Source organism: Callithrix jacchus, chromosome 10 (assembly GCF_049354715.1).
Source record: "Callithrix jacchus isolate 240 chromosome 10, calJac240_pri, whole genome shotgun sequence".
NCBI lineage: Eukaryota > Metazoa > Chordata > Mammalia > Primates > Cebidae > Callithrix > Callithrix jacchus.
The window spans coordinates 31274157-31297885 of NC_133511.1; the positions used below are offsets into that span (position 1 = coordinate 31274157).

The 23729-nt window shown below is 44.5% G+C and overlaps 1 protein-coding gene and 1 long non-coding RNA gene across 15 annotated transcripts in view; one reads left to right on the plus strand and one right to left on the minus strand.

Annotated features, from left to right (window-relative positions):
- Positions 1 to 23729, plus strand: part of NTM (neurotrimin) — a 974035-nt gene that overhangs the window by 100697 nt on the left and 849609 nt on the right. The window lies entirely within an intron of this gene.
- Positions 1812 to 11786, minus strand: LOC118145589 (uncharacterized). Its single transcript, XR_004730867.3, has 3 exons — positions 11682 to 11786; positions 8809 to 8893; positions 1812 to 7521 (listed from the first exon to the last, which is right to left on the minus strand). It is a non-coding gene; the product is annotated as an uncharacterized LOC118145589 (long non-coding RNA).

The following is a 23729-nucleotide window of genomic DNA, read 5'->3' on the forward strand; positions in this document are numbered from 1 at the left end:
GGATTTATCAAGACAATAAAAGAAAAAGGGAAGAGCCTAAAGACCCTCTAGTGAAAACAGCCTTTTTACGGTATGAGAGTATAAGAGGGAACACTTTGAAACGCAGCCACGCTTTCCCTGCCCATTCCTTCCACCCCTTCTCCTACTCAGCCCACATAGGCAGAAGAGCTCTCTAATCTTCATCTGAGGGGATAAATAGTATCAGCATTTAAAGTTAATTTTGTCTTATGACATCCAGCCTTCAGCACCATACCCCAGATGGGTTTTCCTTTCATTAGGAATGTCTTTCTTCTTTGGGCTATTCTTGGGGATGAAAGTGAGGAACTTGGGGGAGCTTGCTACGCATACCCCACACCCTCTGTTTTCACACAGTGATAACAGGTTCAGCTTGACAGGCATGTCTTAGGCCTCAGCGAGTGTTTGATCCAGACTCTGGAAGGGTAACACAGCTTAGAGGAGAAAGGGTAACGCTCGGAGGAGAAAGGCGAATGCCGATCCCTAGAGGATCCATGGAAGAATCGGATCTATCTGTATCGGTGTGATGACAGGCAGCAGTCTCAAAGAATCCTAGTCATAACGAATCTCCATCTCAGAGATTTATGAAGGCAGAATAGAGTGGAAGCAGTGAAGAAACTCATCCAGATTCCCGAGCTATCAAGGAACAGAGCAAGGACCTCAACCCAGGTTTCCCAAGTCCAATTCTTGTTCATTTATTGCTACCCCACTTCTGCCTTTGGGTTGGTGCTGCCATTCTCTGTGGCCAGAGCGTCTAATCTGAACCAGGTCCTCTTCTAGTAAATGTGGCCTCCCACTGGTTGGGAGGGAGAGAAGGGGAGAGGACAGAGATGAGGGGTCATTGTGATTCCAGAGCACAGAGGCTGTTCCCTCTGCTTCCTTCATCAGCTTGAATGTTAGTGTCCAGTAAATCATATCCGTCCTGTTCTCCTTACTCTCTTCTACCTCCCTGAATAATCTCTTACAGCTCTTTACCTTCATAAAACCATTTGCTGATGATTCTCCAAATACTATTCCCAAATAGGTATGTTTTCTAGATATCTCTTCCCAGATGTATCAAAAGTACCTAAAATGCATGTGATAAAAGCTGCACATATCACCTCTACTCCCTGCTCGCCATCCTGCTCCTCATCCATCAGAAGTTCAACTTTATAGCCTGTGGGTCACACTACATTCCTTCCCTATCCTTACTTACAATGTTTAGCTGGCCACCAGGTGCTGACAATTGTAGCTCCTTAGGACCAGTGGAACCTGCTCTCTACCTTCCTTGCATTCCCTTGGGTTAGACACAACAACTTCTTGGCCCACACTGCAGTAGAGACCCAAAACTGACTTTTCTGCCTCCACTTATCTCTTCTCTCACTGCTTTCACAGAATTCTTCCTAAAGAAACAAATTCAATCAGATCACTCCCCTTTGTAAAATCATCTTTCAGGGCAAGTATTTTGACTTTTCATGACCCAGCCAGTATCTGCCATTCACGTTTCATTTCTTCCTACACCTAACCTTTCAGCCTCTTAGTCTCCAGCATGGAAACTTCCTTTATCTTGTTTTTGCACTCAAAAAATTTGCATATTATGCTTTCATTGCCTAGATTATTTTGCCCTTCTCCTTGTTACTTGGCTATTCAAATTTAGGAATTAACCCCTACAGGGCACACATCAGGAATTAACTCTTCTGGGGAGCATTTCTGGATACCTTGCCTAAGACACAGGTAGCATACCAGGGTACCATGTGCATATTTCTGTCATAGTGGTTATTACGTTGTAGTATAATTCCACATTCAGCTAGGTTTTTTTTTTTTTTTTTTTTTTGAGACAGAGTCAGGCTGGAGTGCAGTGGTGCAACCTTGGCTCACTGTAACCTCCGCCTCCCGGGTTCAAGCAATTCTCCTGCCTCAGCCTCCCAAGTAGCTGAGACTACATGCGTGCACCACCACACCCAGCTAATTTTTTTGTATTTTTAGTAGAGATGGGGTTTCACCATGTTGGCCAGGATAGTCTCAATCTCTTGACCACGTGATCCGCCTGCCTCGGCCTCCCAAAGTGCTGGGATTACAGGCATGAACCACCGCGACCGGCTCAGCTAGGTTTTTATCTGCCTCCTCCGCATGACTAGGAGCCTCTTGTATGGCGTCTGGCGAACCTGCCTGAGGGTAGGAGTATTTAGCAACTAAGTTGCTAAACAAATGAAGGCAAGCTTCAGATGGATTAGTAGTCTCTGTGGTTATTCCAAGCACATAATCCAAATGAGAGACTCTGATCACGGTTGTAATTGTTAAAAATAATTTTTCCATTGAATTTCTACAACACACAGCTCTACAGGAAGAGACTCGCCACTCTGATATTCCCACCCAGGAATGGTTAAATTTCAAAGATGTCTAGTTTTGTCCAATGAAGTTGTTTTAAAATTGAAGCTAGGCATCTTAGCTCAGTGAAAGCCACAAAGTACTTTTCCACATAGCCCAGCACCTATGTTTCAATCCAGTCCGGCTCTTTATGTGGTCCTGCCCCATGCCTGTGTCGGGTGTTGGAAATAGCATGTGGATTCCAAGCAGCTCCAGGGTTTGAGGAGCTTGGTGAACACTCATTCGCCCAGGGCGGCACTGATGCCTAGTGTCCTGCACACCACCTTGCAAAGCCAGGGGCTTAATAAAGCCTGGTTTATGCAATTCTGACCATGATGACTCGATTATCCAATTATTCATAATTCATTTAAATAACCACCAAACTTGTTTTGAGCACCTGCTATATGCCTTTTATATAGAGATGAATTAGAGGCATTCTCTCTGCCCTTGTGAAGCATTTTAGGGCTTGGTGAATGAGAAAAATATCCCAACAGGCAATTATAATGCAATGGAAAACGTGCTAATAGAAGTCTCCACAAAGGGCAGGTTTTGTGGACAGAAGGAAGAGAAGAGAATATTCCAGACACACAGAACCACATGTATAAAAGGTGAGAAGGGTAAGAGAGAACACGAGACGTTCAAAGAACTGTTAGAGAGCAGCTGGGATGCCTCACAACATGAGAGCAGATGGGTTATTTGGGGAGCCTGGAAGAAGGAATCGCAGAAAGGAGATTGCAGAGGCGAACTAAGGTTTGCCTACGGCGGAACAAAGAGAAAGGAGGCTGCAGCCAGACTCAAGTTTGGAACTTGTCACCTTGGGCCCTAGGGAGCACCACATGGCTCTGGAACAGCCAGAAAAGTGGGATCTACAATATTCCAGGAAAAGAGTGGTTCTGGAAATCTGCAGACCAAACAGAGAACTGTTCAATTAATGTAAGAAAAGGCTGATGGGGAAATGATCTGGCTGTGGCATTAAGAATGGAAGAAAGGGAGTGATCCCAAGGTCATTGCGAGGTAAAGGTGCAGGTGATACGCAACTGTGGGAGGGAATAGCAGTTAGTACCAAAAGTAAGTCAGTTGCCCAGCTGCATGCCGAATTGAAGCAGGCGTGAAAGTTCGGGAAGAAATATTAGCAACATTTTGACAAAATATTTTTTTTTTTAAATCAAAACCAATGTTAAAAAAACTATTAACAAAATATCAAAATTTAAAACAGAGGCAGGATCAGTATTACTGATTTTTCCTTTTGCCTGTGGCTCTATTATGGCTTGACCTGGTACTATACTGATCCTAGCTTTATTGAAACTTTTGATATGTCATTCATCATGGGCTTTTGCATTGATTTCATTGTTAAAATAAATGCTGCATTCAATTATTGTTTATCTTGATTATGTTTTTTTTTCACTCTCTTAAATTTTTGCACTGACTCAAGTGTTTCAACCTACTCCTGGCCTTGGAACCGGGTAGGAGCAAGAGAGAGTGGGGTTTATTGGGAATGTTTGCAAGGGTAACATCAAGTAGGGTGCGTTAATGTACTGGCACAATGCCTTACGCCACTGAAGGACAACTCTGTCTGCTCCTTAAAGTGACTTTGTTTGGATACCAGGGTACCACCTTTCTTCTACTCACCAATAGCTGTCACTTGATACTTCGCATTTTCACCAATGAAGACATCATATAGACCCCCCACCTCTACCCTGACTTCCTCCCTCTGAGCAAACTGAGTTTGGGTCTCCCATGATGAAACTCACATGCAGCTTGTGTACAACTTCCCTAAATGCCACAAATGCTTTGGAATAAGCATGAAAATTGGTTTCTAAGCTCCAGCAGTTTCTAAAATAGGGGTGGTTTAAAATAAAAGCAGTATGATAAAAGGGATTCCTATAGAGCAGATTGTGGGAAATAGCAGTGAGCTTCCAAAACAGAAAACCTGGGGAAAGAGTCAGGAAGGGCATCTAGCCATTCCTGAGTAAGGACAGTGTGGGCAGCAACTGTGGTCTTCCAGGAAGAGTGGAGAGCTCTGTCTCCGTTTCTTCAGTCTGGGAGTGGGAGAAACTCATTTCTTTCCATCCCTTGAAGCTTCTTTTTACTTTACATCCTGGCTTGATGCAGATGTAATATAATCTGTCAGTGCAAAATGTGGACTGAAAAATATTGTGGCCTTTGAAAATTGAGGAGGGAATTGGGTGGGGGTTTTCCAAATTAATGGCAATGTACAGATGAATACATTGGGCACAGTGGGGCAGAAGGGGGAGGGTGCTAGGAAGTGTACTTCTAGTCAGATGACAGCATGTAAAACCATGCTTTAATGGAGAAAACAACAGAGTGTAGAAATGGACATTGATATACAGAATTTGATACTGATGGACTGTGGGTGGAAATTTGAGTAGAGCACACCTGATAGCTTCAATTTCCTTAGAGGAGTGGGAGAAAAGGTTGTCTTGTAAGAATATGGGCTTGAGGTAAATATTTAGCGGAATACTGAAGGTTAAGAGAAGTAGAGACTGAATTAGCCAACGATACCAAACGGACTTGGAAGAGTCCTAGCAGATCCCCTGGACATGGAAACATTGAATATGTATGGCTCCCATCTCCACAGTCACATGAATTGTGTTTCTAGTTGTGCTCGGCTTTCTGGGCAAAGGCTTGGAGAAGGTGAGTCATAGGACTGGCCCCAGTTTGGGAAGATGCAAGGCCTGTGAAGGGTGGAGGGTGCTGGGTGGTGGAGGAGAAGGGGGGAACTTCAGATGTGTTTGATGTCAGGGGCAGTGTCTGATGCGGCCAGCAATGGCAGACGTGAGCCGCATTAAGCCTTAAGCTTCCAAGTATTACCCAGCCTTCTCATAACAGTAGAAAGAGCTGAGGGAGCTGCGTGGTTGCAGGGGTCTGTTGCAGGGAAGCACCGTAGGTCAGCATAGGCAGCCACACAGCCAGTGCTTTCTAGCAACTACGCTCCCTTTGGTCCTCTTGGCATCCCCTTACCATCTCTATGAGCTCTGCTTTGTTAACAGTACAATCTCTGCTTTTGAAGTGTAGCCGTACAGCCCCATCTTAGGGGGAAACAAAGCCTTATTTGCTTCTCTGGGACACATTTAGGAACAGGCCTGGTGAAGACGACACTGCCTTCATGTACCGTGTAAGTTCCCACTAGTCCTCCTACTCATAATGAAAATGCTCATACATGGGAACCAATGATGAGGGCCTCATCCTCAGGTTGATAATTAAGACAGATGCCACTAACATTTCTTAAACCATGCTGAATACAGTTGTCAGGGCAGGAGGGAATTTGAGAAGGCGGTATATAATTAACCTAGTTGGAACTGGGCCAGAGGACCCAAGGTTAATGGCCCTGGGAATGGGAGCATTAATGACCACTAATGGTCAAGCCCCTTTTCATGTCTTACTCATTAGAGCTACCTTTTATATTCTGTAAGATCATGGCCTTTGGCCTCAGGACCAAGGGTAATGGAGAGTTGCCACTCCCCCCCAGACAATGTGTTCTGCATTCTGACAGCTTCTGTCCAGCTCTTGATTCCCCCGCCCATCTCAATCTTCAGGTATAGTGTATAGCAGATCTCAACACATACCGGCCATCTGCTGAGCCCTGCTGATGAGAGCTGAGACATACACATGATGCATATTCATGGGCAAAAATTGTTTCAGGTTTTTATTCAACAGATTGACAAAAGCGTGACATCATCTTGCTTTTACCTGTTTGGCCCTGGTGTTCGTTTTTCTATACACTCCCTGGGTGAGCTGGAATAGAATCTTTAACCACTCTGGGATGTGTCCCCCATCGTATCTGATGGCCACAAGAATCATCAACGTGAATCTTCACAGGCTTGCACGCTGCCTTGATTGACAAAGAAACTGCTATTTTTGTCCACTGTTTCTCCTTTGCTTGTACTCCCTTTAACCTCCAAAAGAGATTTCTACCTTTGCCAAAAGCTAATCTCCTGTGATAATCTTTTATGATGCAGATTTGGGGCAGTGCATGGACAGAGACAGAACTAGAGTAAAGGAGATGAGGGTAGAGACTCATGGAAGAGAAGAAAAGGCAGAAACAGAGCAAAGGAGAAAGAGAAAGTGAAATTTGCTATGGGTGTGATTTGTGTGGGGGAGTCTAGCATGGGTCCTGGCAAAAAGGAAGCTTCAGGCAGCTGTGTTGTGAGTGAGAGAAAAAGCATAAGCGGGGGAAAGTTAATTTTAAAAAGTCTAGCTGATAGTTATCAAGCAGATCTCTTTTAATATTCTTAGAGGGCTACAAGTAAACACTGGCATTAGTTTTAATTGCATCAGGTTGGTAAAGTGTTTTCCTTTTCATGGAAACTCCCTTGCCACTGACACTGGGTCGTATGGGATTCTGGGATGACCTGAGTTTCCATGTTTAGCTGGAAAGCTGAAGTCAAAGCTTCAAGAGAAGCTCAAACAGGGAGGGTGGCTTTGCCTCCTCCTTGACCTTAGTAGTGGAAACACATTCTGCAGTTCTAACTTTCCTAATGAATTTTAAAAAGCAGAGTGTGTTGAGAATTGTTAGAGACCAAGAAGTCCCATGCTCTCTGTGGTGAGGTACCTCTACAAAGACTCTCAGCAGGGTCACACATTTGTTTCAGTCCTCACATCAAGTCTCAAGAGTGGACATTACAAACCCATTTGTAAATGTGCAAACTGAGGCTTAGTGCCATAGAGCGACTTACTCACTTGTCATGAAGTTAATAAGAAGCAGCTCCGCTCACAGTAGGAGTCTGAATTTTATAATAAAAGGGAAGGGGAAGGAAGAAGGAGAGATACTGAAAGCGAAAATTAAGTTCTTAAGGAGAGGCGGGAATTCAGTGAAAGCTACAGGGCTCTTCTCCAGCTTCTTTTGCCAGGCTCATCTGGAAGATTCTCTAACACTCAGTGACTTTGAGTTCTTTGTTGTGAGAGTGAGAAACCGGCAGCAAAGCAGAGCCACTGTGCCTCTGCTGCATTTCAGCCTGCATGAAAGCCTCAGCTGGCTGCTGGCCTCTGCCCCTGCCTAGGCCCTTTCTTTGGACCCAACAAAAGGGCAGTAGGGAAAGCAGAGCCTGTCTTCTGTGCTTGGCAGTTAAACTCCAGGTAGAGGCAGGACAAGGAAGACGTCTGCGTGGCACTGCTGGCTTTGACGTTGCCTCCACAAACCTGCAAGATAATTCATGCCATTAAATCACCCATAATCAGATGCAGTGACTATCATTTTTGTGTGTGTGAGCATCTCACTGCCTGAACACAAACATCTCAATGGCCACGGCCCCTAATTTTCCTTGTTGGAGACAACAAAACCAAAGGTAATAAGCAGGAGGAGGGACTGAATCCCAGGGGGCACACTCACTGGAGGACTCTCCTGGGCTTAAATACATCTAAAGCAGATCCAAAAGAAAGCAGTGATTACAGGCTAATTTTCTGCCTGCATTATGGTAAGCGTCCCATCTCTACACAAATGGCAATCGCTTTATGCCAGAAATCTTTTACTGAATTCCTTTTATTGGTAAATTTTGTATTAAAAAAAGAGAGATAGACTAAAGAAAGGTTTTTCAATTTAAAGGTGAGACTATCAGGATGCCAGTAAAAGATACAAAACTGGCACATCCCCAAGAGTTGATTTTCCTTTTCCAATGCAATTATTAGAGAAGGCAAATGGTCCTGTCCTTTGAATGTGCCAGTTAAGGGTTTTGGAGGCACCCAGCTTTAGCTGGAGGAGGACACAGCTCTGCCTCGGGCAGCACACTGAGTTCTTGGTTAAGACAGCTGAGGGGGCTGAGGCAGGGGGCAGAAGTGAAGAGAGGCTGATGCATTTGAGCCTTATGAGTCATCAGATGGCCATCCACAGGAGACTGAGGTGGACACCTGAGACCCTCTTATTTTTATGTGGACTCTGCTCCTTTCCCAGGAGCAATGAGAGTCAGCCGAGTCACGTCACTGACTCCCCCTCCTCTTTCAGTCTGGGTCTGAAGTCCTAAAGACACTATTTTTTTTTTTTTGCATGCTATTTCTTTATTCACTCCTCATTCATGCAATGAATACCTCCTAAGCATCTTCTATGTTGCAGAAAGTGGGCCACACCCTGAGAATTCAAAAGTATAGGAATTATGATGGTCAAACAGAAATGGAACATAAGCATTGAAATCAGAGAGATCTGAATGGAAAATTCCACCAAACCCCTTCTTGCCTTGGATAAATATCTGAAGATCTTAAACTTGAAAAATGGAGTGGGAGGAGGGGACTGCTGATTCCTGCCTCAGACAGTTGTGGAAAGTATTAAATAATATCTCTAAAGCAACTAGCATAGAGCCTCCAGTATTCAATGCCCAATAACCATGTGTCAATTCGGCCCTTATTTGAAATTCTCAGTTGGTACCAGAACTTTACCCAACCCCAGAGATGCATCTGACCCACAACCACCAGGGCATCAGGCCAAGAGACACATACCTTCCCCAAGTAAAATGCAAATCTGTGGTCCTCTTGACACAAGGCTGGGAGGAAGGATGAAGGATGAAGGCTGTGACATGAGCACCTGGTGGGGCAGGGGGAATTTGGGATCAGTTCCAAAGGAAGGCAACAGGGATGCGAGAGAGGCCCTTCTGTGCCAGCTACCACATCAGGAATTTTGTACAGTTTATTTTGCAAGTGTGTGTGGGGGGTGGGACTCCCCATCCAATCTAATCTCAACAACTCCAAGTGAATGTTTGAGGTGAGGTCAAAAGACAAACATAAAATTGCAATATCCCAGAGCCCCTGAAGAGAGCTAAGCATTGGCCTTTGGGCACCAAGGCATGTCTATTTCTGAGGATGTGTGGCAGGACCATTCATTCCAAAAAGAAATGAAGATTTATGTTGCAGTTGAGAATAAGTGGTAAATTAGCAGTAAGTCAACTTTTGATCCAACATCCCCTGCAGACAGGGCATTGATACGAGGAAAGATTAGACTATTCTCCAAGCATCCTGAATGGGAAACTGGGAGTTAATCTAGTCTATGTATGTCACGTGCCAGTGCTGAAATGGGTATTGTTCTTTTCTTGACTGGTTACCTCCAGTGTTGAATGCGGCCTCAAGGGCATGACTGTGAGTAACAAAAGGAAGATATTGGTCTTCATTTCTCAGAGATCCTAGGCATGGTTTGCAGCCCACACTTTACCTATGATGAATGTGACCTTGGGCAAATTATTTCTTTGAGCATGCTATAGCCTCTGTAAAATGAGGATTGTAACATCTGATAGCGTTGTTTTAAGGCTCAATTTAGATAACACAATTTAAATACCAAGCAGAGGAACCGCCATTTACTGGACACTCAGTTGATATTAGTTCCCTGACACAGAATACAGAATGAAGAACACTTGGCAAGGATTTAGTGTTTGATGATGATGATAATGATAATAGCAGCATTACTGTGGGTGTTCAGAAAAGAAGACAAACATGGGACTCTATTGCCTCCAGAACTTGGCAGGGAGTTGAGTGCTAGAAGTGGAAATGGGGGTGGCTGTAGCTTTGCTGATTCATGCTACCAGAAAGGCCCTGAAGTCGCGGTTCCATATGGCATGCAGGACGCCACGTTGTACAAGGATATAGATTCATGGTTCTGCTTGGTCACTCAGCTCAGTCTTCTCTAGCTCAGGTTCCCGAAGCCAACTGCCAATTTATCTCTTTTCCTCTTACGAAATGTTTGGAGTCTGGCAGAAATTGATTCCCAGATTTAGTTTTTCTGGTCAGAAATAAGCAGAAATAACTGATATCCACACGATTCTGCCTTTTGGATCCATTGGAATTTAGAGCAAGTTTTCTAAGGCACTGGGTTCTCTTGTGGTCAAGTTGAACAACTCCCATCACCCCAGCAGCCTGTCACTGTCTTCCTTTCCTTTTTTTCCTTTCTAACCACATTCTTCTTCAGCTTTTCTTTCTCCTGGATCTGCTCATTTCTCTCTCATTTAGTCTTGCTCAAAATTGCTGTGTTAAAGATTCTTTTTCCTACCGTCCCTCTCAGGAAGCAGACGAATAGCGGGATGCCAGCCCTGGACGGGCCATAAATAATGCATAATGCCCAGGAACAGCCGGAGCAGCCGTCTGATTACAAAGAGAAGATCTTTTGATAACATATTATCCTATTTACTCTTTGTAATGCCATCAGTTCTTTATTCAGCAACGATGCGCACCTACTTGCTCACCAATTTGAAACCCCAGCAAAAAAACAGTGTTCCTGCTGCTGTCTGATCCCCGCTCCACCACCAGGAGGGCCTGTCAGACATCCTCTTCCGATGCCTATGCTGCCATCCCAGGGCCCCTGGAAATCTGCCAGAAGGGTGGTCAGTCTTTTTTCAGTTCAAAGCATACTTTTCTTTATTTTAAATTCTTGTTATAGCTTTCGTGTTTTGATTCTTGCCAAACTCTGGAGAAGGTAAAGACCTCTAACTCAGCCCCCTTAGGTATATAAATATAGTATCTAATAAGTTCTGTATTCAGGATCCAGGGCTTCATGAATGCTGGATGCCCCAAACGTAAGCCTGTAAAGTAGGTTGTTATTATTCCCGGTTTCAGCAAAGGAAATTATGACTCAAATAAGCTAATTGATTGATTCAAGGTTACCAAGCTGGTAAATTAGAAACCCCCAACTGAAATCCAGTAGCCATGACTTCCTGTTCCATTATCATTCTTTGTTTCTACTGGTTAAGATTCAGAATTTAGAGACAAGGATAGGTGAGTATATTAGCCAGGCTAACAGTAGAAAACAGAATTTCATTTCATTCCAGTGAAGATATGATATTGAGGAGACAGTTTACAGAGGTTACAGGTAGGGTAAAAAAAAAAAACCTAAAAGGAATGTGGAGACACTCAGTGGTTTGCAAACAGGAAAGCCCTTGCCACATCTAGGTGTAAAGAAAAAGGGGGAAGAGATAACGTTTTGGAGCGGAGGGCAGGGCTGGAGCCCTGGAGGAAGGTCTGCCTGCTTGATCTCTGGCTTGGAAGGCTCAAACACTGCCAGGCGCCGCCCTGGAGCAGGGATGGAACGGGGAAGAAGACCCCTTTCTTTGTCAGGCATTTGCCAAGTTCAACTAGAACCAGCCAGCAAGGGAGGTGATAGAGTTGTTGGTGGGGTCTACTTTCCCTGGCACAGAGCAGAGCCTGTGCTCTGGTCCTTCTTCACAGGGCTGCAGGTGAAAAAGCCAGTGCCTTCCTGCCCAGACTCTATACCTACAGTGGGGGGATTCACCACGAAGCAAAGAAAACTCAAGCTTCGGGGTTCTTCCCATTATGTCTCGCTTCATGATAGTCCACCCCAAAACTTGGGGGTTCAAACAAGAATGACTTACAATTTGTTGTGTTTCTGTAGGTTGGCCGGGTGGTCCTTCTGCTTTTCGTGGTGTCAGCTGGAGTCACTCACACAGCTGCATTCAGCTTGGAGCTCAGCTGGGTCTGAAACATACAAGCCAGCCACACTCATGCATTTAGGATTCTCAGTTCTCTGGCACAGAATCCTGGTCTCTGCACAAGATCTTGTGTCATTTCATTCACTGGCCTGAACTTCTTTTTATGGTGGCTGGCTTCCAGAAGGACAAAAGCAAAAGCTGTCAGGCCTCAAAAGACCTAGGTCAGGACCTGACACAGCATTGCCTCTGCCTCACTGTATTGGCCAGAGAAACTTGCAGCCCAGCTCAGATTCAAGAAAAAGGGATAGAGATTCCACTTCATGATGGCAAGGGTAGCATGCACATACAGGGTGGGAGGAATTCTTGGAAGCCTCTATCCGGCCAATTCACCACAGTCTGCCTTCTCACTATAGCAATTCATGCCCTTCTTATGTGGAAAATATATTTTGCCTCTTTTCAAGACATCCAAAATTTTCATCCCATTGTGACATCAAACCAAAGTTCATTCATCTGTATTGGGCTGAGATGTGGCTGTGGCACCTCTTGGGCTAAAGAACTGTGAGCTGAAATACAAGGTAAACCCCACTATATCCAACATATAATTATGATATAATGCTGATATAAGCACAGGATATTTGCAATAAACACTGGGATATAAAAAGGCGAAGCCCAGGAAGTGCATCACAGTTACTGTCCCATAACAATTCTAAAATCGAGCAAGGCCCTCATTCACTGTGCATTAAGCCTTTCTGGGAGCAGAGAATTTTCTGCGAAGAGCATCCAGCTCTGCCTCTGTGAGGTTCTTGATTCAAGCCAGGTATCTGCAGGCAGACCTTCCTCCATGGCTGCAGCTCTCCCCTTGGCTCCAAACAGTATCTCTTCCCACTTTTGCTTTGACTGTTATTTTCCACTTTTGGTTGATTCCCCCTTCTGGGCTCTTTGCTATGCCCTCAGATTCATTCTTCCTTTTTCATAAGAAACGGCCCATGTTTGCAGCTGAATAACTTTCTCAGCTTGCTTTTTTTTTTCCCATTGAAAACCTGGGACTCAAATGCTTCTTTTCACTTTGAACTTCCTTATTCCTTTATTCAATGGTAGTTCTCTCATCAGGACAATTCTCTTTAAAATAACGTGTGCCATCCATTGACCTCACTGAGGTTCGCTCTGTGCTCCATGCCCTAGCATAATTCTTTCAGCAACTAACCTCCCACAACTTTGTGTGTGTAAAGCAACCTCCTTATGATTCCAGGAGTTCTTTTGTCTGACTTGGAAGGTCTAGGAAGCATTGACTTCAGTCTTCTAGAATTCTTAAGAAGGTGTCCTTCAGCCACAGCCTTGATTTGATCTTTACTCGAAGGCCCATATTTTACGAATCTTTGGCACCTGGAAAACTATGCTGGGGGCCCTTTTATTTTCTCTACATTTTTCTTGGAAACTGGTTAATTCTTTGGCTCCTCTCTCCTTTGCAATGCCTCAACAAATACTATTAAGAGAAGCCACTTGGCATTTTCAATTTTCCCCGGCCTTAACCAGTTCACAATGTATTCACTTACCTCACCATTCTCCAGGCCTCTCCTTTACTCTTAGTCTTAGCCTTTTTCTGTTGCTATAGAGGAATATCTGAGGCTGGGTAATTTATAAAGAAAAAGGGCTTATTTTGACTCATGGTTCTGCAGGATATACAAGAAGCACGGGCCCAGCATCTGCTTCTGCTGAGAGGCGCAGGCTGCTTCCACTCACGGTAGAAGGTGAAAGGGAGCTGGTGTGTGCAGAGATTGCATGGCCACAGAAGCAGCAAGGGTTGGGGGAGGTGCCAGGCTCTTTCTAACAACAAGTTCTCGCAGAAACTAATGATGAGAACTCACTCACTACCAGGAGAATGACACCAGGTCATTCACGGGGCACCCACCCCTATGAACCAAACACCTCCTACCCAGCCCCACCTCTAACACTGGAAATCAAATGTCAACATGAGGCGTGGTAGGGACAAATAAACCATATCCAGACCATAGCACCCCCTAACATGCCACATGATCCCAAAGAAAATACCACATGACATGTGATATTTTGTCATGACAGCATCACACACCTAAGTAAAAATTCGTTGTCTATTGTTTCATTATCTATTGCTGGGCAGAAAATCTTCCCAAAACTCAGTGGCTTAAAACAACAACAAGTATTTACTTTAAGATTTTGTAAGCTGTGCTAGGCTCAGCAGGGATGGCCTCACGCTGCTCCACATGGTGACAGCTGGAGTCCTTTCCATGGCTGAGTTCAGCTGGGTGCTCCTCTGAAGTTGAAACATCTAGGAAGGCCTTACCTGCTTATGTTTTGGGATGGTTTGGTGCCAAAAAAGCTAAGAGAAACAGGGCCTCTCACTTGTACTTTCTGCTTGCAAGATTGCAGAAGAGGCACTAAGAAGATAGTCACCTGGTCGTATTTTGTAACCTGTACTGAAGTGAGACATTTTAACTGCAATCAATCAGGGCTTCCATTACTTTCAACCTGACATAACACTCATCATATTGCAGGTGGCATTACAACGGCAAAAAGGATTTCTGGGAGTCACCTGAGAGAAATTTGCATTGGGATGCACTGAGTTTCATTAGTCAAATATACTTTATGTACCACACATCATGTCTATGCATATTACATTCTTGCTAGCTGTTCTGATGTAGAGATGGCTTTCAGACATGTGTCTGCTGCCTACAATGCAGACACAAATATCTCCCAGAAGTCACAGGGTCCAATGTGAGCATGTCTCCTGTGGTCCAGTACTGAGGATATGTGAAGAGAGGAGGAAATTTGAAACTAGTCTGTGGAAAGTCTACCAGTATCATAGACCTTGAAAGAAAGCCAATGATTTTCCAGACCAAAATTCTAAGAATTTCTATAACATTACCAATCATGATTTGGGAATCTGAAAGAAACTATCTTGGGCTATCAATTAAAAAAAAATAGTCAACTGTGCTAGAGTATATACTGAATTACTTTCTATTCTTTCTACAGGAAACGGTAACATAAAATTCTTTGCATTTGAAGATGCGATAAAAAGTACATAGCTGAGAATATAGGAAAATGTTACAGAAGTGCATTGGGGAGACATTTAATAACAATATTATTTTCCTGGAGTTTCTGATGTCTGTGGGTACATTTTAGCTTTTAAAAATTATTACTTGTGATTTCTCATTTTAATTAAATATTCACATCAACTCCTAATTTTATATTTCTAATTGCATATTCTTTTCTTAAAGAGCACCTCAGAATTGTATAATATTCAAACCCCACTGAATCTGGGACATGTTCATATCTAGACCAGAGGCTTCACTCTCAAAGGCAATGTAAAGATATGAACTAATAAATTACTGGAGTTGGTGCTATCTCCCAGCATAAAGGAGTCGTGTTCAGTGTAAAATGACTTATCTGGGTTGCATTTCTCAGGACAACAGGGAATCTGAGGATACCAGAGCGAGAGAAGACAAGATGAGGAATGAGAACAGCTAAGACAAATGTCACCTTATTCAGTGGCTGCAGAGACAGACATGGGCATGGTAACTTTAGGACACAGAACACACCCAGATCTGGTGACGATCTGGGGACACAGGGAGAGCAATACTGCTTATTATAATACTGACAATAATAATACATTTAATTATTATTGTCAGTATTATAATAATAATTATAATAATAATACTGACAATAATAATTAATATATAATAATAATATAATACCGACATAACTCATTTACCTAATTATTTTGTATTCAGCACTGGCTTGAGCACTTTATATGTATTAACACATATGATCTGCCTAACAACTCTGCAAGGTAGTTTTTATTGCCATATCCATTTTGGAAATGGAAAGAAGGCACAGAGAGACGCAAGAACTTGCCCTAGGTCACTCTGCCTTCACCTACTGGACCTGGGGTTCCATGAGTCCATCTGCTCCAGAGGCTGCTGGCTTAACAGCTCACACCCTTACTTTTGTATAGCACTGTGTAGCTTATCAAGCAATTTTGCCTACAGCATCTCCCTTATAATCCTAACAGCCCTGAAGAGTTGGCAGGGCAGTTGCTGTTACTCTCACTTTATGGGTGATTAATTGAAATCTAAAATAGCAAAGTGACTTATTCATGATTCCCAGCTATAAGTGGTAGTACTGGAGCCAAAAGCCAACTCTTGGGTATGTTTTATTTTCTCACATTGTGTATTAATAAATTTCAGCTATAGTTATCTTCAGTTTCTAAGACATCTTTATGTATAATGCTAACATGGTACCTTCCACAACTATAACAATAAAGAGGCATTGTTATTCTCCCAATGTTACCAAAGAGAAATGCGTGGTTTAGAGAGATGAGCCCTGGTGGTGTGACTCCAAATTCACAAGCCACACCGTCTCCTGAACAAGCAGCCATGGCCACAGTCTACCTGCTAAATCATGAACACGACTTGTTCCTTCTGATGCTCGGGGAACAGAAGATGGATTCAATACCTCAGAACTTCAAGGTGCACAGTGATCTTAGGGGACATCAAATAGATCCATGTGTCTGGAGCATGGATATCAAGTTGAAAAAAATGGGACCAGATGGTGGGGGATTTGAGTGCCCTGATGTGAACATTAATTTGCAGGGAGTGAGCACTGAGTATACAACATCCATACCAGGTACTGTGAACAAACTGAAGAAATAAAAGTGTGGCCTTAAGCTTCAAACCATTTGGCCTCTAGTGTAGGAGAAGCAAGCCTGTATGAGAGAAGCAGAAACAAAAGCAACTTAGGGCCAAGTGTGGCGGCTGATGCCTTTGGTCCCAGCACTTTGAGAGACGGAGGCAGGAAGATCACTTGAGCCCAGAGGCTCAAGACCAGCCTGGGCAACATGGTGAAATCTCATCAATACCAAAGAAAGAAAAAAACTACAAAAATTATCTGGGCTTGGTGGCACATGCCTGTAGTCCCAGGTACTTGGGGTTGGGGCTAGGGTGGGGTTGCTCATGTGGGAGGATCACTTGGGTCCAGGGAGGTTGAGGCTGCAGTGAGCCGTGATCATGCCACTGCACTCCAACCTGGGTGGCAGAGTGAGACACTGTCTCAAATAAATAAATAAATAAATAAAGCAACCTAAAAGTATTTATGAAAGAACAGACAAATGACTTAAAAGATTATTATACTGTCCATTGTGTTTTCAGGTCACAGAACCATAGATCAAAAGGAATAATCATAACCATAATAGTGAAAATGCCCCCGAGACCCATGAAATGAAAGAGCCCTGCTTTCTAAATGTGTTTCGTTCTAAGGTAACCGAGCAAGTGATCCAGGTTGTAGCTTGTCTGGTGGCCATTCATAAGGGGGAAAATTCTCTTTTCACCCACAGCTTTTTGGATTAATTTTTCTTAAGCTCCTGAATGTATAACAACCACAACAACAACGGTGCTGACAGGTGCCATCGGTTCATAGCTCACTGTGCTGGGTGACTCACATGGATCACATCTGATCTGAAGCCACTCTGAAAGTTTGTTATTGGTACCCCTGTTTTACAGATGGGGGGCAGCAAACCCCAGAAACAGTAAGTGACTTTTCCAAGTGATAATTCACAGTTAAACGCAAGTATAGAAGAATGTAAGCCCAGAAACCTTTTACTACACTCTACCTCCCCATTCTTTTAGCCAGAAACCAGTACTGGAATTTCATTTTCTCTTCCATCAAGGCTGAGAACTCATTATCATATTCACAGCATCCACAACTGAGCCTCACCTACATAGCCAGCCTATTTTTTCTCTGTAGCCTCTTATTTCAACTCTGCTTTCATGCCAAATTTATAATTGCTTCTCCTCAAATACCTTTTATTCTTATACTCCTAAATGTCTGTTATTCAGCAGGTTCTATTTATCTAGAGTTTATCAAGTACTGTACTCAGCATATACACAGTGCTCCCTCTCTAGAATGCACGTTTCCCTGTCTCTACCCATCAAAACCCTATATATCCTTTAAGGTTATGCTCTTTATGTCGGGCACATAGAAGATGTAAACAAACTGTTACTATTACTAATTATTATTACAATTTTCATCATCAGTTTTCTAATGGAACTTTGAGCTCCTATAATGTCTATGGTCTGTGAGGTAGTAGAGATAAAATTACCAACAAGCCATGATATTGACCCCCAAGAGCTATGACCAAGTTGTGAGAGGAGAGGGCTACATGGCATGAGCAGGTGACAACACACAATGGAGTATGACAGGAACAACTAAAGGTCGTGGAATATGAAACCCGTTTTAGCGTTCTCATAGAAGGCTTTCCAGGGGAGATACTAGCTGATGCTTACTGAATATGGGGAAATTAGCCAGGCAAATACGACTTTCCTATTACAGTAACCAATTGCACCCATTTGCTGGGGCTGTGAGGTTTTGTGAGTTATGAAACTTTCAGAGTTATGACTGGGACAGTCTGGGACAAACCTGGATGACTGGTCACTCCACTGCATGTGCAAAGATGATACCCAGAGTCTGGTGAAATATCTTGAATGAATGCATAAATGAATGAATGAATGGTGCATCTATCCATGAAAAAAAGAACCTCCTGCCAACTGACCTCCTTCCAAATATTTGCTAACCAACTTGACCTTAGTCTATGTAGCTCCACCCTGCAAGGTCCTGTCCACTGTGAACATTCTTTCTGGGATTTGTGTCATAGCAAGCTTTTAACAATGAAGATGCAGCTGTCACCAGAAGGTGGGCGGAGGCAGCTCTGGGAAATCACTTTCTCTCTCACTCTCCTCCTCCCAAGTCTGTGTGCTTCATTAAAATATGTATGACAACATTTCTTCTCATATTATTGTATTATACCATCCTTAATTGCATAATTCAACACTTTCAAGGGTATTTGGAGGAAATTTGGACGGTTCATTGACTGGTATTTGAAGGAAGCTGAGATTTAAATTTAAAAACATGAGGGAAAATTAGTAGTAGAAGAGACTGATTGATGGGCTGACTGTGAACTTTTGGGTCCTACCCCCTCTCCACTTTCAGTGTTCTTGGGTCTTTGGCCCTACACATAGCCGCTAGTCCCCAGCCTGGTTCCAGAGGACAGCCAGCACAGCCTGCTACTTACCATTCAAAGAATCCTGCTGTCGATAGTCCTCTCTCCCACACTCCCCTTCCCCTGTTGTTTCTGTTGTCCTTGTTTGTGATTTTTGACATGCATTTTGCAGATTGCATGTTTTCAATTGCTCTGTTGAATGCACACATCCCTGGCTGATTGCAATCACGCTGATTGGGAGCTGTGGCCCAGGGGCCAGAAAGGCTCTGCACTGCCCCTGCTGCAGAGGGGCTCGCTTCTGGCTCTCTGCCCCACCAACTTGACTCTCCCATGGTGATGTTCCCTGGAGTGTCTTCCTGGCCGCCCAGGAGGTGCTGGGCTGGTGTGGTGGGTTCTTGGGAGTAGGCTCCCATCCTTCTCTTGGCTCAGGTGCTGAGATCATGTGCTGCAGCCTGGGAGCGCGGCCAGAAGAACCCAGCCTTTAAACAGGGCTGGGCAGGGTGTGTGGAGCTCTGGGCCTCCAGGGCCCAGGGCAAACATTCAAGCCCCAAAATGTTTCAAGCTGGGGAGGGGGATTGGGCCCTCCTCAAGGTTCAGCAGAGGCCCCAGGTTCAAGCCAGCTTCTGGCTCTTGCTCCCAGCCAATCCTACCTGATTACTTCCACAGGGAATGTGCACAATGATACATTTGACTTCATTGATGGGATGGATTTGCTAGCAAAAGAGACTGCTGGAGGGTGAGAGAGGTGTCGATTTATCAAAAGGATGTTGAGAGTTTTAAAAATGATTGCAAGAAATCTGAATTTTTTTCCAACTTTGGCAAACTTGAGATGTTTTGCTGAATTCAATGCTGAACTCATTAGGATAGAAAGAAAGTTGACTTGCATGAAAGCAAGTGAATGTCCCTTGACCAAGAGTTCAGAAGGAAACAGATTTCTCCCTTTCCACATCTCCCCTTCCACTGGGATTTTCTGAGTGCAGCTCCCACAGTGTGGCTAGAGAACCCTAAAATGGTTCTTTCCTATTCTGGAATCTAGGAGTCATGGTTGAAGATAACCTAGACAATGACTTTTACACCCCCTTCACTTCAAAGAATGATGCTTTCATGGTCTTCCTAACAGTCAGCTGGAGTTCAGCCTCATGTCTGGTGACACTGCACCTTGAGCCTGTCCCTTGGCAGCCTTTCTGCAAACTCCACATTGTTCTCTGGGTGATTGTGCTCACCTGAAAAAAAGGTTCAACCTTTGTTTCTTGCTGCAGACAAAGCAGTGGGGCAAATCCCTGGGCAGGCCAGTGCCGGCACAACCATGGCCAAAGGCAAAGGCCACAGAGGCCACAGACATACCTCATCCCCTTCATTGCTCCCCAGAAGGGTCCACCAGCAGCTCTGGGAGCCGTGGGCTGAGTGATTGAAGAAGTGCAAAGCCATCTTCACTGGGAAAGTCATTTTGACCCAGCATCTTCATCAGCTTATTTGGGAGCATTTAGCTTGTTCCAGTTCAATAATGCATTCAATAAAACTGTTAGTGCCTGACATGAATCCCAAATGGGTGTGTAGCTGCCAGGCATACTGGCCCAGCCAGCACCTCCTCCCCTCATCTCCTGCAAGTGAAAGTCAGGTGATATTAACATGATTAGCATGGATAATATGAAAAATGACAGCAACTTGGGAACAGGCACGGAGAGTTTTTGAGTCCTCAGCAGACATCACAACAAACCACAGAACTCAAGACAGCACTGGAACCTCAGGCCTCTCCCTCTGGCTTCCTCCTGAACCTAAATGGGATGTGCTGTTACTGCATTCTCTCTAGCAGGAGGTTGATAATTCCAAGATTGGGCTTTACTTCACGGTGAGGTTGTTCAGGTTTTGGAAGAGAAACTCTGCTCTGTGTGATCTCTGGCCAGAGAGAAGACCCCTGTGAAATGGGGTCTCCATTTCCTACCTGTTATCCGTGCCCCCCACTCTCAAGTTTGCATCATAGATTACTATTTCTTTTATTTATTTATTTTTTCAAGATAGAGTCTCACTCTCTCACCCAGCTGGAGTGCAGAGAGACAATCTCAGCTCACCGCAACCTCCGCCTCCCACGTTTGAGCAATTCTTCTGCTTCAGCCTCCCGAGTAGCTGGGATTACAGGCTCCCACCACCATGCCATCTAATTTTTGTACTTTTAGTAGAGACGGGGTTTCGCCATGTTGGCCAAGCTGGTCTCAAACTCCTGACCTCGTGATCTGCCCACCTTGGCCTCCCAAAGTGCTGGGATTACAAGCGTGAGCCACCATGCCTTGTCCATAGTTTACTATTTCTAAGAGGCCCTTTCGGAGAGTCTACATGATGCGTGGTGACCATGTTGAAAATACAACCACATTAAAAAAAAATGCCTGTGGTCAGCAGCAGCTTTGACCAGAGGTTGGAAGTAAGGGCTCTGCAGTCAGACAGACATAAGTTCAAATTCTGGCTCTACCACATACAGGTAATGGGATTTCAGACAGAACTGAATTTTAGTTCCCAAATTCTGTGAAAGAGAGGCAAGAATATTACCCATCATCTAGAGTGGCTGGAAAGATGGAGATACAGGTGGCTTGGCATGTAGCTAATATTTATTGAATGATTATTAATAATTATTGAAATCATACTAAATTTTTTGTATTGTCACTTTGTTGATTTTTTTAATTGTAATGATTAGAAGTTTCCTCTGAATCCTGCAGATGGCTCTGACCTCTACCCTGGACTATGACCTTTCCCTCCTTTTCCTCCAAACACACACACATACACACACACACTCTCTCACACACACAGCAAGTTATTGCCCATTACATCTGCTCTTTCCCTCTGGTCTTGTTTCATTAAAAATGCTAATTCCCCCAGCCTGCCTTCCATCTTGACATTTGCATATACATGAGCAGCTCATTCCTATTCTAGAATGGTGGCCTCTGGGCTGATCTGGGGTCTGAAAGGGAGCTCTGTTGGGAAGGGCTTGGTGGGAAGCCAGGTCCAAAGCTGCCAGGAGGGGGCGGCCACTTGCTGGGCTCCTCATTTGATCTCCTTTATTCTTGCTTGCCCTCTCCTGGAGGCACCTGCTGGTAAGCAGGAGGATGCCAGCTCATGCCACAGGGACTTCTGCCTGGCATTGTCTTGCCAGTGTCAGTTCCAGGCAGGAGATGTGACCTGTGCACTCTGCAGTGGCAGGAGGCTGGTGCTGGCACTGCCTTCCGGGGAGGCAGCATCACTTGGCCAAGCGGCCCCTGGGACATTCTTTTCCAGCACTTGGAGGCACACTCTGGAGTCCAGTTGTGCTAAACAATAGCACACAGTGATTATGACAGCTCACGGAGCCCTGGAAGACATTATGACCACTAAGCGGGTGTCTGTAATTCGATAGGAAAATGTCAGGAAACATAGATTTGATGGTTCTACACATTCTTTTTGGAGTGAGTGATGTGGCAGACAAAGAAAGCATTCTTGAGATCCAGGCAGTAGGTTCCAATGCTATCTTGTCACTTAATAGCTAGATAGCCTAGGTACTAATCAGCTCAGGGCCTCAGTCTCCTCACCTTTGACACAGGCTTAATGATGACCCCTTCCTAGAGTGAGAGATGTTGTGACAGGAATAGTGCCTGTTCACACCCCTCCACTCCTGTCATCTCTGCTGTACCCAGCCCAGTCTGAGCCACTTTCCTCTCCCACCTGGAACACTTCAACTGCCTGCAGAAGGTCTCCCCACACTTCACTTTTGCTTCCTTCCAATCCATTTTCCACACCACGCAGAAGGTGCTTGTAAAACCACAAATTGGATCATAGCATTTTTCCTGCTTTAAACACTAAACTGGCTTTCCCTTCTTCTTGGGGTAAAAAGTTCAAATATTCCTAACTTGTCTTCTGTGACACCTCCAGCCTCATCTCGCTCACTCCTCTCCTGCTAACAATTCTTCACCACACAGGCCTTGTCTGTTGTTATTAATATGCTAAGTTTCTTCTGCATTGGGGCAAAAAAAATCCCCGGAGCTCCCAAGCCAGATTAGGTTTCTTTTCACCCGCTGTGATTAGGTTCCCCTTCACCCCTCTGTATTTACCCTGTGGGTTTAGTGTCTACTTCTATGTCAGCTGTATCCACACTTCTATCATTTTGCTTATCTTCTATTGTTTTAGGAATTATTTCTTCTCTTTGACAAGTAATATCACTGCCAAGGAAGCTGCTGATAAAAGGGTACAAAGGAATGAGAGCCAGTCCCGTGCCTCGAGAAGGCATGGGAGGACTATGCAATCCTGTGCACCGGGAAGGGGCTTTCTGCAGGTAGGCCAGCTTTACTCAGCAGAAATAAGAAGAGAGGTTAGAGCAGGAACTTGCAGGGTAGATCTGGGGGGGAAAGGTTGAGTGTTACAGTTTCCTTCTGATTGTTCCTGGCTCTGCAGTGATGTAAGAGGTGAGGTTCTTCAGGCCAGGCTGGTGATTCATGCCTGTAATCCCATCACTTTGAGAGGCCCGGGCGGCTGAACCACAATGTCAAGAGATCAAGACCATCCTGGCCAACATGGTGAAACCCTGTCTCTACTAAAAATAAAAAAATTAGCTGGATGTGGTGGCACATGCCTGTAATCCCAGCTACTTGGGAGCTGAGGCAGGAGAATCACTTGAAACCAGGAGGCAGAGGTTGCAGTGAGCTGAGATCGCGCCACTGAACTCCAGCCTGGCGACAGGGTGAGACTCTTTTGTCGAAGAAGGAGAAAAAGAAAAGAAGGAGGAGGAGGAGGCGGTGGCGGTGGTGGTGGAGGAGGAGGAGGAGGAGGAGGAGGAGGAGGAGGAGGAGGAGGAGGAGGAGGAAGAGGAGGAGGAGGAGCAGCAAAGTCAGGTTCTCATGGAGGGAGGGTTAGAAAGAGAAGAGGGCAGAGGGCCTCCTCTGGAGGAAAGAAGAGCACATGTACCAGGAAAATGGACTGGGATCATTGGGTGATATCAAGCC